We start from the raw sequence: 12,199 nt of genomic DNA, 5'->3' as shown, positions 1-12,199 counted from the left end.
TATTTTGTTTTTTTGAGCTGCAGCCTGAAGGTACTAATGGGCTTCTCCTGGCAAGCATTCAGCAGTCACTCCTGTTGGTGCTCAAGGGTAGCACTGTAGCACTGTCATCCCATTGTTCATCAATTTGCTCAAGTGGGCACCAGTAACGTCTCCATTGTGAGACTTGTTACTGTTTTTGGCATATCGAATATGTCATGGGTAGCTTCCCAGGCTCTGCCATGCGGGCGGGATACTCTCGGTAGCTTGCTGGGCTCTCAGAGAGGGGTGGAGGAATCAAACCCAGGTTGGCCGAGTGCAAGGGAAACGCCCTACTGGCTGTGCTAACACTTCAGTTCAGTCCAGGTGCACAAGGGTAGTGCCAGAAATTGAGGCCTGGCCTCCTGTAAGCAAAGCATGCGTTTAACCCATTGAGCTCTCTTCCTAGCATCTAAAGTAGACCTTTAAAGTAGAACTAACTGAGGGACAGAATGATAGTACAGTGGTTAGGGCACTGGTCTTGCATGAAGCTTACTCAGATTCCATCCCTGACATCCTATGTGGCCCCTGCGCCCCACAGGACTAGTTCCTGAGTGTAGAGCCAGGAGTTACCCCTGAGCACATCTGGGTGTGACCAAAAAAATCCAAAAACCCAACATCAAAAGTCAAGTAGAACTATAGATGTGTCAGACCTAGTGGTGCTCAAGGGTCCTATGCTTGAGGTATAGGATGCTTGCCTAGTACTGCAGGCCTTGAGATTTGGTGCTTTGGCCAGCAGTTCCATGCTCTGACCCACCATTGTTTGGGAACTACCAGGGGTCTCTACACCTAGCAATGCTGGGGACTCTCCAGTGTCAGGGATTGAACTCTGGGCCTCATGCATTCAAGGCACGTGATCTACCTTTTTGAGCTATCTCCCTGACATAACTTTGGGTTTTGTTTCTGTTTTAAGGTGTCTATTTTTCTTTTTTTTGGAGGGGAGAGATTTGCAGCCACACCCAGTGGTGCTCAGGGCTTATTCCTGGCTCTCTCCCCAGGGATAATCCTGGTGGTGTTTAGAAGACCATATGTGATACTGGGGATTGAACCCGGATTGGCCATATGCAAAGCAAGTGCATTACATGTTATACTATCTCTCTGGCTCATTTTTTTTCTTGGCGGGGGGTGGGGGGGTTATAGTGGGCATTGGATGACACCTAGTTTGCTCAGGGACTACTGGCTCTGTACTTGGGGATCAATACTGGTAATGTTCAGGAGACCATGTGGTGTCAGGGATGGGGAGAGAATCTGGAACCCGTGCATGTAAACCTCAAATAAATATTAGCAATTGAATAATAATTTGCCTTGCACGCAGCTGACCCGGGTTCGATTCCTCCATCCCTCTCGGAGAGCCCAGCAAGCTACTGAGAGTATTCGATGTGCCAAAAACAGTAACAAGTCTCACAGTGGAGATGTTACTGGTGCCCGCTCAAGCAAATCGATGAACTACGGGGATGACAGTGCTACAGTGACAGTGAGTAATAATGACTGGTGACATCTAGCAACTCATTGATAGCCAAGGAAAATTACTCCGATTCTTCTTTTTTGGTGGGGAGGGGTGGTAGCCCAATATACTTAACCAAATAGGCTAGATGATTGAGTGCCTGGGCCTGTAGGTACTGGGAGGGTCACATCTGGAGTGTTCAGCGGGCCTTATAGTGTCAGGGGTCAAACTTGGGGCCTCATAAGTGCAAGCTAGGGGCTGGAGCGATAGCACAGCGGGTAGGGCATTTGCCTTGCACGCGGCCGACCCGGGTTCAAATCCCAGCATCCCATATGGTCCCCTGAGCACTGCCAGGAGTAATTCCTGAGTGCAGAGCCAGGAGTAACCCCTGTGCATCGCCAGGGGTGACCCAAAAAGCAAAAAACAAACAAACAAAAAAAAACCAAATAAGTGCAAGCTAGAAGCTAGAGAGTCAATATAACAAGTAAAAGAAAAGAAGGGACAGCTAGAGGTATACGCTATCTTCACAGTCCCATTTATCTTGTTTTGGTGTTTAATTTTTGTGAGTGTGGGTTTTTTTGTGTGTGTGTCATTATGTAGAAAGAGTTTGAGCCACACTCAGCAGTGCTTATGGGCCATTCTTGGCTCTGTGCTCAAAAGTAACTCCTGGTAGTGCTCAGGGGTCCATACGTGGTGTTGGAGATTGAATCATAGTGTTGCAGAATTTCATCTGCAAGCAAGACAAGCACCTTACCTCCTTTATTATCACTTCAGTCCCTGTTCCTGCGCAGAGCATGTGCTCTAGTCCTTTAAGCCTACTCCCAGGCCAATTTATCTTATTTTTTAATTGATTATTGATATTGTCCCTAGTGTCTCTCAAGTCTTTGAGCAACTGTTCTCGCTGGATGATTAATAGTCTAAAACAAATTTATTTTCTCTGGACACATTTGTTCAGTTGCTAGAATTAAACATTATCTAATTATCTTGCTGTCAGTGTGTCAGTGTGCAGTGGGTTTATTTTTTTTTGGCTGATCTAAACCTCTTGGAAATGCATTTTGGTACAGCTTCATTTTCGGCTTTTATTTTTGTCAATATATCCTGATGAGATATCATTTGAATCTCTTTGTTTTTGGGCCATCCCCATGGTGTTCTGGGCTTACTCTTGACTCTGTGCTCAAAGATCACTCTTGCCAAGCCTTGGGGGACCATATGGGGTATTGGGGATTGAACCAGGTCAACTGAATACAAGGCAAGCACCCTACCTGCTATACTATCTCTCTAGCCGTTCCATCTGAATCTTTTGTTTGTTTCTTGAGGGTCATTCCTGGTGGTGTTTGTATTTACTTCCAGTTCAGTGTTCAGAGGTTGCTCCCAGCTGTGCTCAGGGAATCATGCAATGCCTAGAATGAAACCTGGAACTACTGCATGCAGTGCACATACTCCAGTCCTTTGGACTCTGACCCCATCTGAAAACTTTTAGTACTTGATTTCCTGTGGGTTGGGTTATTATGATGACTGCTTAACCTAATGTGATTTGTTCTTTTAGCACAGATAAAGTGTTGCTGCATAGTAAAACAGTGCATGCAACTAGTTCACACAAAATAATCTCTGTTCTGCTTTCCCTTGAAGTATAGAGATTCAAAGTCCATTTTTTATTTTTTTCATTTGAAATGGGTGTGTACTAGCAACTTAAAAATAGGAACGATAGTAGAGTGGGTAGGGCATTTTCTGACATCTTCTATGGTCTCCGAACATTGTCAGAAGTAATTTCTGATTATAGAGCCCGCATTGCCAGGTATGGTCCAAAAAATAAAAAGAAAAAAAAAAGAAAAGAAAAATCAAACAAAACCATTCAAAACACTGTTGGTTTTTGGTTTGTTTTTTTTTTTTTTTTTTGGAGCGGGGTCATACCTGACAATGTTCAGGAGTTACTTTCAGTTCTGAGCTCAGGGGTCACTCCTGGCAGTGCTTAGGGAACATACAGGGATCAGCCTTAGGTTCAAGTTGACAAAACCAGCCCTTTGAGCTATTTTTCCAGCCCCCAAAACATTGTTCTGGTATAATGGCATTACTGCATTCTGTAGTGTTCAAACCTGAACAGTGTTGCAAAGGATTGTCCATGTTCCAGGAAGTCTCTGTTACAATTACTCAACTGTGGTTGAAGCAGCCATCCACAGCATGTGGCTTTATTGCATAGGGAATAATGTAACTTTATCCAACACAACTTTATGAATTCTAAAATATGAATTTCATATAATTTTTATATTTTGAAATATTATTTTAAGCACCTTATCATTTAAAGATATAGACAGTCCTCCTTTTTTCTCATCTTGTTTTTTCCTCACAGGCTATACAAAACCATCAGTGGGATGGATTATACCATGATTCATTGTGTGTCATTTACAGACCAAAAATTTTCCTTTTGTGTATTTTAGTCGGCTCCCTGTGTGATCCAGAATTTGGTAGGGTTGCTACCAAACTTATGCTAGACTTCTTTCCTAAAAATGCCACCCCTTTGGGGCTGGAGCGATAGTATAGTGGATAGAGTGTTTGCCTTTCATATGGCCAACCTGGGTTCAAGTCTCAGCACTCTATATGGTCCCTGAGCCCACCAGGAGTTATTCATGAGTACAGAGCCTGGAGTAAGTCCTCAACACTGCCAGATGTAGCCCCCAAACAAAACAAAACAAAACAAAACAAAACAAAACAAAACAAAAAAATAAAATGGTCTCGATGATCACCACACACACCAGATGAATGAATTCATGGTGGCATCTCTATGTCTGACCCTTTTATTTTGGTGTTTTCCTCTTCCTCTACATCCCAGCATATGAGCCCCTGTAACAACCAGAACTGCCAGCATTTATCCTAGATGACTTTCCTCATTGATGTATAATTTTGCATTCCAAGGAGATAAATTGAGCAAAGGAAAAATATTACCCATATCCACAACACAAAAACTACTCTGACCCTTTGTTTCATTTGAGACTAAAGCATAGAGAAGTGTGAGTGTGTGTGTGTGTGGGGGGGGGGGTTGTTTGGGCTATTCATGTATACCTTACTCTGTGCTTAGGTGTGACTCTTGATGGTGTTCAAGGAATCAGGGGACAATGTATGGTGTCCAGGACTCAAATTGGGGTCACAGTGAATGCAACCACATGCAAGGAAAGTGCCTTACCTCCTGTACATTCTTTTCAGCCTCAGGGTTTATTTTATTTTACCTATTTATTTTGGTTCTGGGGCTACACCCAGCAATGCTACGGGGTTACTCTTAGCTCTGCTATGAACTCAGGAATTACTCCTTGTGATGCTTGAGCAACCATATGGCACACCCAGAGATGCACAGGGGTTACTCCTGGTTCTGCACCAAGAATTATTCTGGCAGTTCTCAGGATACCATATGAGATGCCGGGGATAGAACCTGAGTCAGCCATGTGCAAAGCAAATGCCCTACCCTCTGTACTACCACTCCAGTTCCTCCAGGCCGAGAATTTAAATGAAAAACTTTTAGTTTGGTTTAGGTCAGCATTCTTCAATCTTTTTTACACCTGTCGACCAGCACCTGTCATGAATACCAGTTCATCATCCAGCAGTTATAGCCATATAATATTCACTCAATATGGTCTTCTAAGCCTGCCGGGAGTGATTCCTGGGCACAGAGCCAGGAGTACGCTTTGAGCATTGCTGGGTGTGACCCAAAAATAAACAAAACTCCCAAAAAGCTGCCTGTCAAAGAGGCAAGCGGGGGGTGTGAGGGAACCTGGGGACATTGGTGGAGGCAAGGTCACACTGGTGGTGGGATTGGTGTGGGAACATTGTATGCCCGAAGCTCTTTTATGAACAACTTTGTAAATCATGATGCTGCAATTTAAAACTTAATTAGAAAACAATGCTAAGGTCCAGGGGTGTGGCACTGCATGGGCCCCCGTTTTACTGGAGGTCACCAGAGCTATCCCAGAAATGGGCCATCAGGTGGGCTGTACCAGCAGTGGTCAGGGGGAACCAGGTCTATATCTGGTAGTGCTTGGGCGTACACATGATGCCAGGGATGAAACTCAAGTCCCTGTGCATGCAAGGCATGTGACCATGACCTCTAAGCAAGCTATTTCCTCAGCACATCCAGCATATGTATCTTTGTTTTTGTTTTTTTTTTTTTCTTAATCTAATGGCATTTTTGGCACTGAAGAGATTGTACAGTGGGTAGGGTGCTTGTCTTTCACAAAGCCAACCCAGGTTTGATTCCTGGAACTGCATATGGTCTGAGCCTTGTCAGGAGTGATTTTTGAGCTCAGAACCAGGAGTAAACCCTGAGCACTGCTGGGTGTGGTTCTCAGCATAGGGATCATTCCTGGTGGGGCTTGGGTATCAAGAGTGCTGGGTATCAAACATGGTTTGGGCATGTGAAAGACAGTACTACCTACTGTACTAACTGTCCACACCCCAACATCCCAACGCCATTTAATCCCAACATCATACACACACTCACACACACACATACATCTAATAATAGGCTGGAGCATAATACAATGGGTATGGTGCTTGCCTTGCACATGCTGACCCAGGCTTGATTCTCGGCGTCCCATATGTTCTCATGAGCTATACTATCCAACCCCAAATAAATCTTTTTGTTTTTGCTCAGAGATCACTCCTGGCAGGCTCAGTGGAACTTATGGGTTGCCAAGGTTAGCTGCATGCAAGAAAATGCCCTTCTTGCTCAGCTATTTCTCCAGCCCTTTGGTGGACCATACGGGGTGCTAAAGATTGAACACAGGTCAGCCATGTGCTGTACCCACTGTCATATCTCACCATTCCTGTGTCCATGTTAATTTTTACACTTGCATATTATTCCTCTGTGGAGAGGTACTATAGTTTATTTTACCAGTGTCCATAGCTAGATATTAAAATTACTTTCGAGCTCTTATTAAAAATAATTCTATAATGTATAAAGTAATGCATACATAGACACTTCATATGAATACAGACCTGTTCCATTATTTGGGGTTCTACAACAAACAACCATAGATTGAGTGAGTTACAGACAAATTTAATTCTCATAGTTCTGATGGCTGGAAATCCAAGATCAAAGTCATGGTAGATTTTGTGTCTGGTCAGGGGTTCGCTTCCTGGTTTCATGTCATCATATGACAGATGGGGAGGGATCACTCTGGGGTCCCTTTCTTTTATTAAGGGGGAGGGTTCCCTTTCAAAAGAGCATCAATTCCACAATAGGGACTTCACCTTCGACACCCAATCATCTCTTAGAGGCCCCACTTCCAAGCATTGACATAATGCAGTGGGTGGGGGTGGGGGTGGGAGATGAAATTTCAACTGAGACTATTGGGAGGAACAGTGGCATTCAGTCCACAGTAGCAGGAATTCTGTAGGATGATTTCCCAGAAGTGGAGTTGCAGATGAAAGGATAAACACACCACTACAGATGGCCCAACTACTCTTCTTATAGAGAGCTTACCTTGCATACACGTGACTTAGGTTCTATCCCAAGCACTCCATATGGTCCTGAGCCCTGCCAGTGTAGAGCTAGGAGTCAGCCCTGAGCATCTCTCCCGGGTGTCCGGTCTTCCCAAACAAACACTAACTGCCCTTCTTATAGACTGTGCTGTTCTGTACTTCAGCACAGTGCAAGGCAGTGACCATTCTCCATCCCCCTCAGCAGCCTGGACCAGGACAGGCAGGAGTGATACTGCCGTGGCCTGATGCAACTGAGGTCCATTGCTGACTTGCACTCCTTGGGTTCTGCCCTGCACTTGGAGGACCACATTCCTCAAGGCAGGGACTCACTCAGCAAGCCAGACTGGTGGAAGCATCACCATTCTTTGTCCCTTGAATTAGGGCACAGTGCCGACGAGTCTCTCATTTAGCAGCAGCCACTACAGTCCATGCTTCAGCCTAAGAGAAATATGGTAATTCTGCTTCCATTCTATGACTCAAATGAATCACATGGTATGCTTTAAGGTGAAGCAGAGAATTATACCATATTTTTTCAATATTCATTTTTTATATTTTCCCATTTTCTCCACATGATTTAAGCACCGTGGTTTACAAAGTTGTTCATGATGCATATCCACCATAGTTTTAGAAGGAGAAGAGAATGAGATCCGGATGAAATTGTATGCCTACTTTTAGATTCCTGTCAACACAATGGGTAAAAATATATCAGGGTAGATTTATTTTTGCACGTTAGAGATCGATGCCCCTGAGCCTTCCAAATGGTTCTCACAAGGCCCAGGAGCTCCACCAGGGGTTCTCAACCCTCTGGGACAGCAGTTCAATGGAATATTCACACTTTGTAGCACTGGGAATTATCAGGGCCACCCCGGAAGGTCCTGGAACCTCCAAGGAACTCCAGCACTCATCAGTGCTCAGGGGACCATGTGGTGCTAGGAGTTGAACAGGGTTGGCCGTGTGCAAGATACATGCCTTAATCCTTACTATCCCTCCAGCCCCTGCTGAGAGAAATTTTATGTCACATTTATTTTATTAAACCTGAGTTGTGCCTCTTTTCAATGGTAAAGAACTATTACAGGTTTTTGTTTGTTTTAACAATGTGCTGGGGAATTGAACTTACTGTTCATACATGGAAGTGCTACATACATGCAAGTCAAGTGGCCTATTGCTAAGTTATATCCTGAGTGTATTTTAAAAGGGGGCTCCTAAGCAGTGTTCAGTGGGTCTGAGGTCACTCCCAGTACGAAGTGATTCAATCCTAGGGTCCAGTTGATGCAGAGCAGGCCCGCCCTGTGTCATCGAGATCCACTAGGGCTATTCTGGTTGTACTAGGGGCCCTCCAGGGCCACACCCTCTGGTGCTGGGCAGAGTCACAAATAGCTGCTGAGCACTGCCAGGTGTGGCACCAAGATCCAACTCCCTTGCAAATTGTTATGCAGGATTGTATCTAACAGTGCTCAGAGACCACCAGGGTCAAACCAGGCAATGTTGGGACTATGCCATGCCAGGGCCTCACTCATCAAACCCAAGGCATGTGTTCTCCCACTTGAGCCACATTCCAGTCCTTAAGTCTCCTAATGGTGAAGATAATGGACAGAAGATGTTATCTCCCTTAAAACTACAAAAGAATAACCCTCCTCCCCAAACTGACATCAAATGAGGTGTCCCTCTTCCTCAAATGTTCATGTTTTCAGTTTTATTCCTTCCAACAGTGGCTCTCTTTGATGGTCTTTCTTCTTCTGAAAATGGCTTTGTTTTTCTTTAACACTTCCCCTGCCCAGATCATTTGAAATTCTCTCACTCAATTCTAAGTGAAAAAGTTCTTCAACAGGATTCATGAGTTAGATTCATGAGTCTAATCCTTTGGGGATTAGGTATGTGGTCTATACCTACAGGACTCAGTAAACTTAGAAAAGTTGTTTACTGCAGATGGAAGGAAGCAGGATATAAAGCATCTTAACTAGTCAACCTTTCTGTTACAATCATTAGAGTGCCTGGGACAGAGAGACAGCTCAGATGATCAAGCACATGCTTCATATGTAGAAGTCTGGATTCGATCCCTGATGCTGGTGGTCCCCTAGCTCCACCTCTGAGCACCAAGTGGGGAGTTGGCCCGGAGTATCACAGGGTGTGGTCCAAAAACAAGAATTTAAGAAGAAATCTGTTAACCCCAGTTCACAGATTCTGTTGCTCTGAGCCATTTCTTTTCCCCTTATTATGCTTCTTTATATTCCACATATGAGAGAGATCACTCCATCTCTGTCTCTGTCCTCCTAACTTTATCCACCATGTTACCCTCCAGTTCCATCCACTTAGCAACAAATTGTTGCTCATATATATATATATATATATATATATATATTTTGCTTTTTGGGTCATACCCGGTGATGCACAGGGGTCACTCATGGTTCTGAACTCAGGAATTACTCCTGGCGGTGTTCGGGGGACCATATGGGATGCTGGGAATCAAACCTGGGTCAGCTGTGTGCAAGGCAAATGCCTTACCTGCTGTGCTATCACTCCAGCCCCGCTCTTATCTTTTTTTTTTTATGGTTGAGTAGCTCTCTATGATGCATTTTTAAATTTGTCTTTAGTATTGTCTTGAGAATGGAAGTTTCACATAAAGAGGGATTTTGATATGTTTTATGCACAGTGGCTCAGTAACTGTAATGTCTGGATGTCCCCAACTTCTTCAAATTCAACATATCCAACACTTAACTGATCATTATTCTCAGTCTTGAAATTGACATATATTTTTGCATTCCACATGTGCCTGAGATCACACCCTTGTGCCAATAAGACTTGTACTCAAAGATGTGGATTGATGCTGAAAGACTGAATTTGTGGTCTCATGCCTGCACAGCAAGCATTTCTCCCAGGCCCCCATGCTATGTACATTTCTCCACCCTACCCCCATGTTTTTTGATTGGCTTTTTTTTTCTGTTTTGGGGCCACACCTGGCAATGCTTGGGGACTGCTTCCAACTTAGTGTTCAGGGAACCATGTGGTGTTGGCAATTGAATCCAAGGTGCTCTGACAGTAAAATATGGGTTCAGCCCATTATCTCCATGCCCTTCATAGTTTTTGTTTGTTTTTGCCACATCTGATGACCTAGCTCTAAACTTCTGAACTTAGGGGAACTCTCATAGTGATTATTAGGAGCCCATGAGTTGCCAGGGATTGAGCCAGGGTCAGGCGAGTGCAAAGCAAACCACCCTACTTGCTGTACTATCTTCCCACCCCCTGTCCCTCCTCCTGGCCTCCATGTTAATCAGATAAGCATTATCCTAGTGTTCCTTGAGGACTTTATAACTGCAACCATTTGTGGCAGCTATAAGTGAACTATTCTTTACTTTATTATTTATTTTTTTCTAGTTCGCTTCTCCCTGCCCCCCGCACCAGCCACAAATAATGCTATAATACACTTATTCATTGGATTAAAAAAGCAAATCTGATCGTATCACACTCTTGTTTAGCATTTGTGTAAGCTTTCCTGGCATGGAAGGGGAGGTCTCTTTTTTTTTTTTTTTTGCTTTTTTTTTTTTGGGTCACACCCAGCGATGCTCAGGGGTTACTCCTGGCTCTGCACTCAGGAATTACTTCTGGCAGTGCTTGGGGGACCATATGGGATGCCGGGGATCGAACCCAGGTCAGCCGAATGCAAGGCAAACGCCCTACCCGCTGTGCTATCGCTCCGGCCCCGGGGAGGTCTCTTTAATATGGCCCACAGTGATTTTTAAGCCTGTCTGCCTTACGTTGTCCCCCAAGCACAATCTCATCCTAGCCTGTCCTCCAGGTGTAGTCCCCAAACTGGAGCCACTTTCATATCTACTTGATTGCTGCTGAGAAATGTCCTTTCTTGTCTTCCCAGAAGTTTGCTGTTTATGATTAGAACCTTATCATTCATTTTTCATGATGATGCCCAAAGATGATATCCACCAGAGACAGAGTAGCTCTTGGGACACAGGTGGCTAATCTCCTGAAGGGGGAAGATTTCTAGATGATGCAATTTAAGCCTACAGAGCTTTCAGATCTAGAAGCAATCCCTAAATCTGTGGTCCAGGTCAGGAGAGATGTGGGTGGAGCTGAGATCCTTGTCTGGCTCTCCACATCTTGGTGGGCTGAGTGTCCAGGAGTGAGGGTGCCACCCTGATGTGGAACCCATTTGCCCAGTGTGGCCAGTTATCCTGTTTCCCACAGGAGGTCCCACAGGGTGTGGCAAGCTATGGTCTGTGGGTCAGTGCCGCCCAATGCCTGTTTTGTACTTCAGTTGGTTTTGGTTTTGGATAGTGCTCAGGGGTCACTCTTAATGGTAGTCTGGGGATCAAATCTGGGCCTCTAGCATGCAAGACATGCACTCAGCCGGTTGCGCTCTCTCTGGGCCCTAATTAAATAAAAAAAAATTTTTAATATGCAGACTAACACAGAAAAGATGGGGATGAAGGGATGGATAAAGCCACTGCCAACCATGGTATGTCAGGGTTAAGTCCTGATAATCTCTGCTTGGACTCTGCAGTGTCCAGGGACCATCAGTACCATCGTGGCTATATTTTAGGGTTGCTAGAGATAAACCCAACCATGCTTAGGGAACCAAACTGTGCCTGGGATGGGACTCAGGACCTTGTATATGCTAGGTATATATTCTATCATTTGTGCTCTATCTCCCCAGCTCCTGAATTAAGTGGTTTTATATTTGAAAGTGACTACTCAAAAGAACGGCATTTATGACCTGTAAAAGTGATATTCAAGTTTTAGAATCCCCAAGTTTTTATTGGCATACGGCCATCACTCATTCCATTTTTTGCCTTTGGCTGCTTCTGTGCTACCTGGTGGAGGTGAGCAGTTGTCATTGATCATTTGGCCCGTACGCCTAAAGTATTTCCATTCTGGTCCTTTATATTTGTTAAGCCCTGACCTTTTTTGTTTTGGGGAATGCATCCAGCAATGCTCAGGGGTTACTCCTGCTCTGCACTCAGGAATTCCTCCTGGTGTTGCTTTTGAGGGACCATTTTGGATGCCGGGGATCAAACCAGGGGTGGCCACATGCAAGACAAGTACCTTACCCTTCTGTACTATCACTCTGACCCCATTAAGCCCTGATCTTGAAGGTGCTATAGAACAGGCAGGCAGACAGGAGACAGAAAATCATTCTAATAGCAGAGATGGGTGAATTTCTAGAAGTTTGTTCATGGAGCTAAATACGGCTGCAAAGACTAAATATGTGAAAATTAAATAAAGATGATCCTTCCCACCAACTGCCAACAGGAGACAGAA

This window comes from Sorex araneus, chromosome 11 (assembly GCF_027595985.1).
Source record: "Sorex araneus isolate mSorAra2 chromosome 11, mSorAra2.pri, whole genome shotgun sequence".
Classification (NCBI taxonomy): Eukaryota; Metazoa; Chordata; class Mammalia; order Eulipotyphla; family Soricidae; genus Sorex; species Sorex araneus.
The sequence above is the reverse complement of the archived record's forward strand: the minus strand, read 5'-3'. Positions refer to the sequence as shown.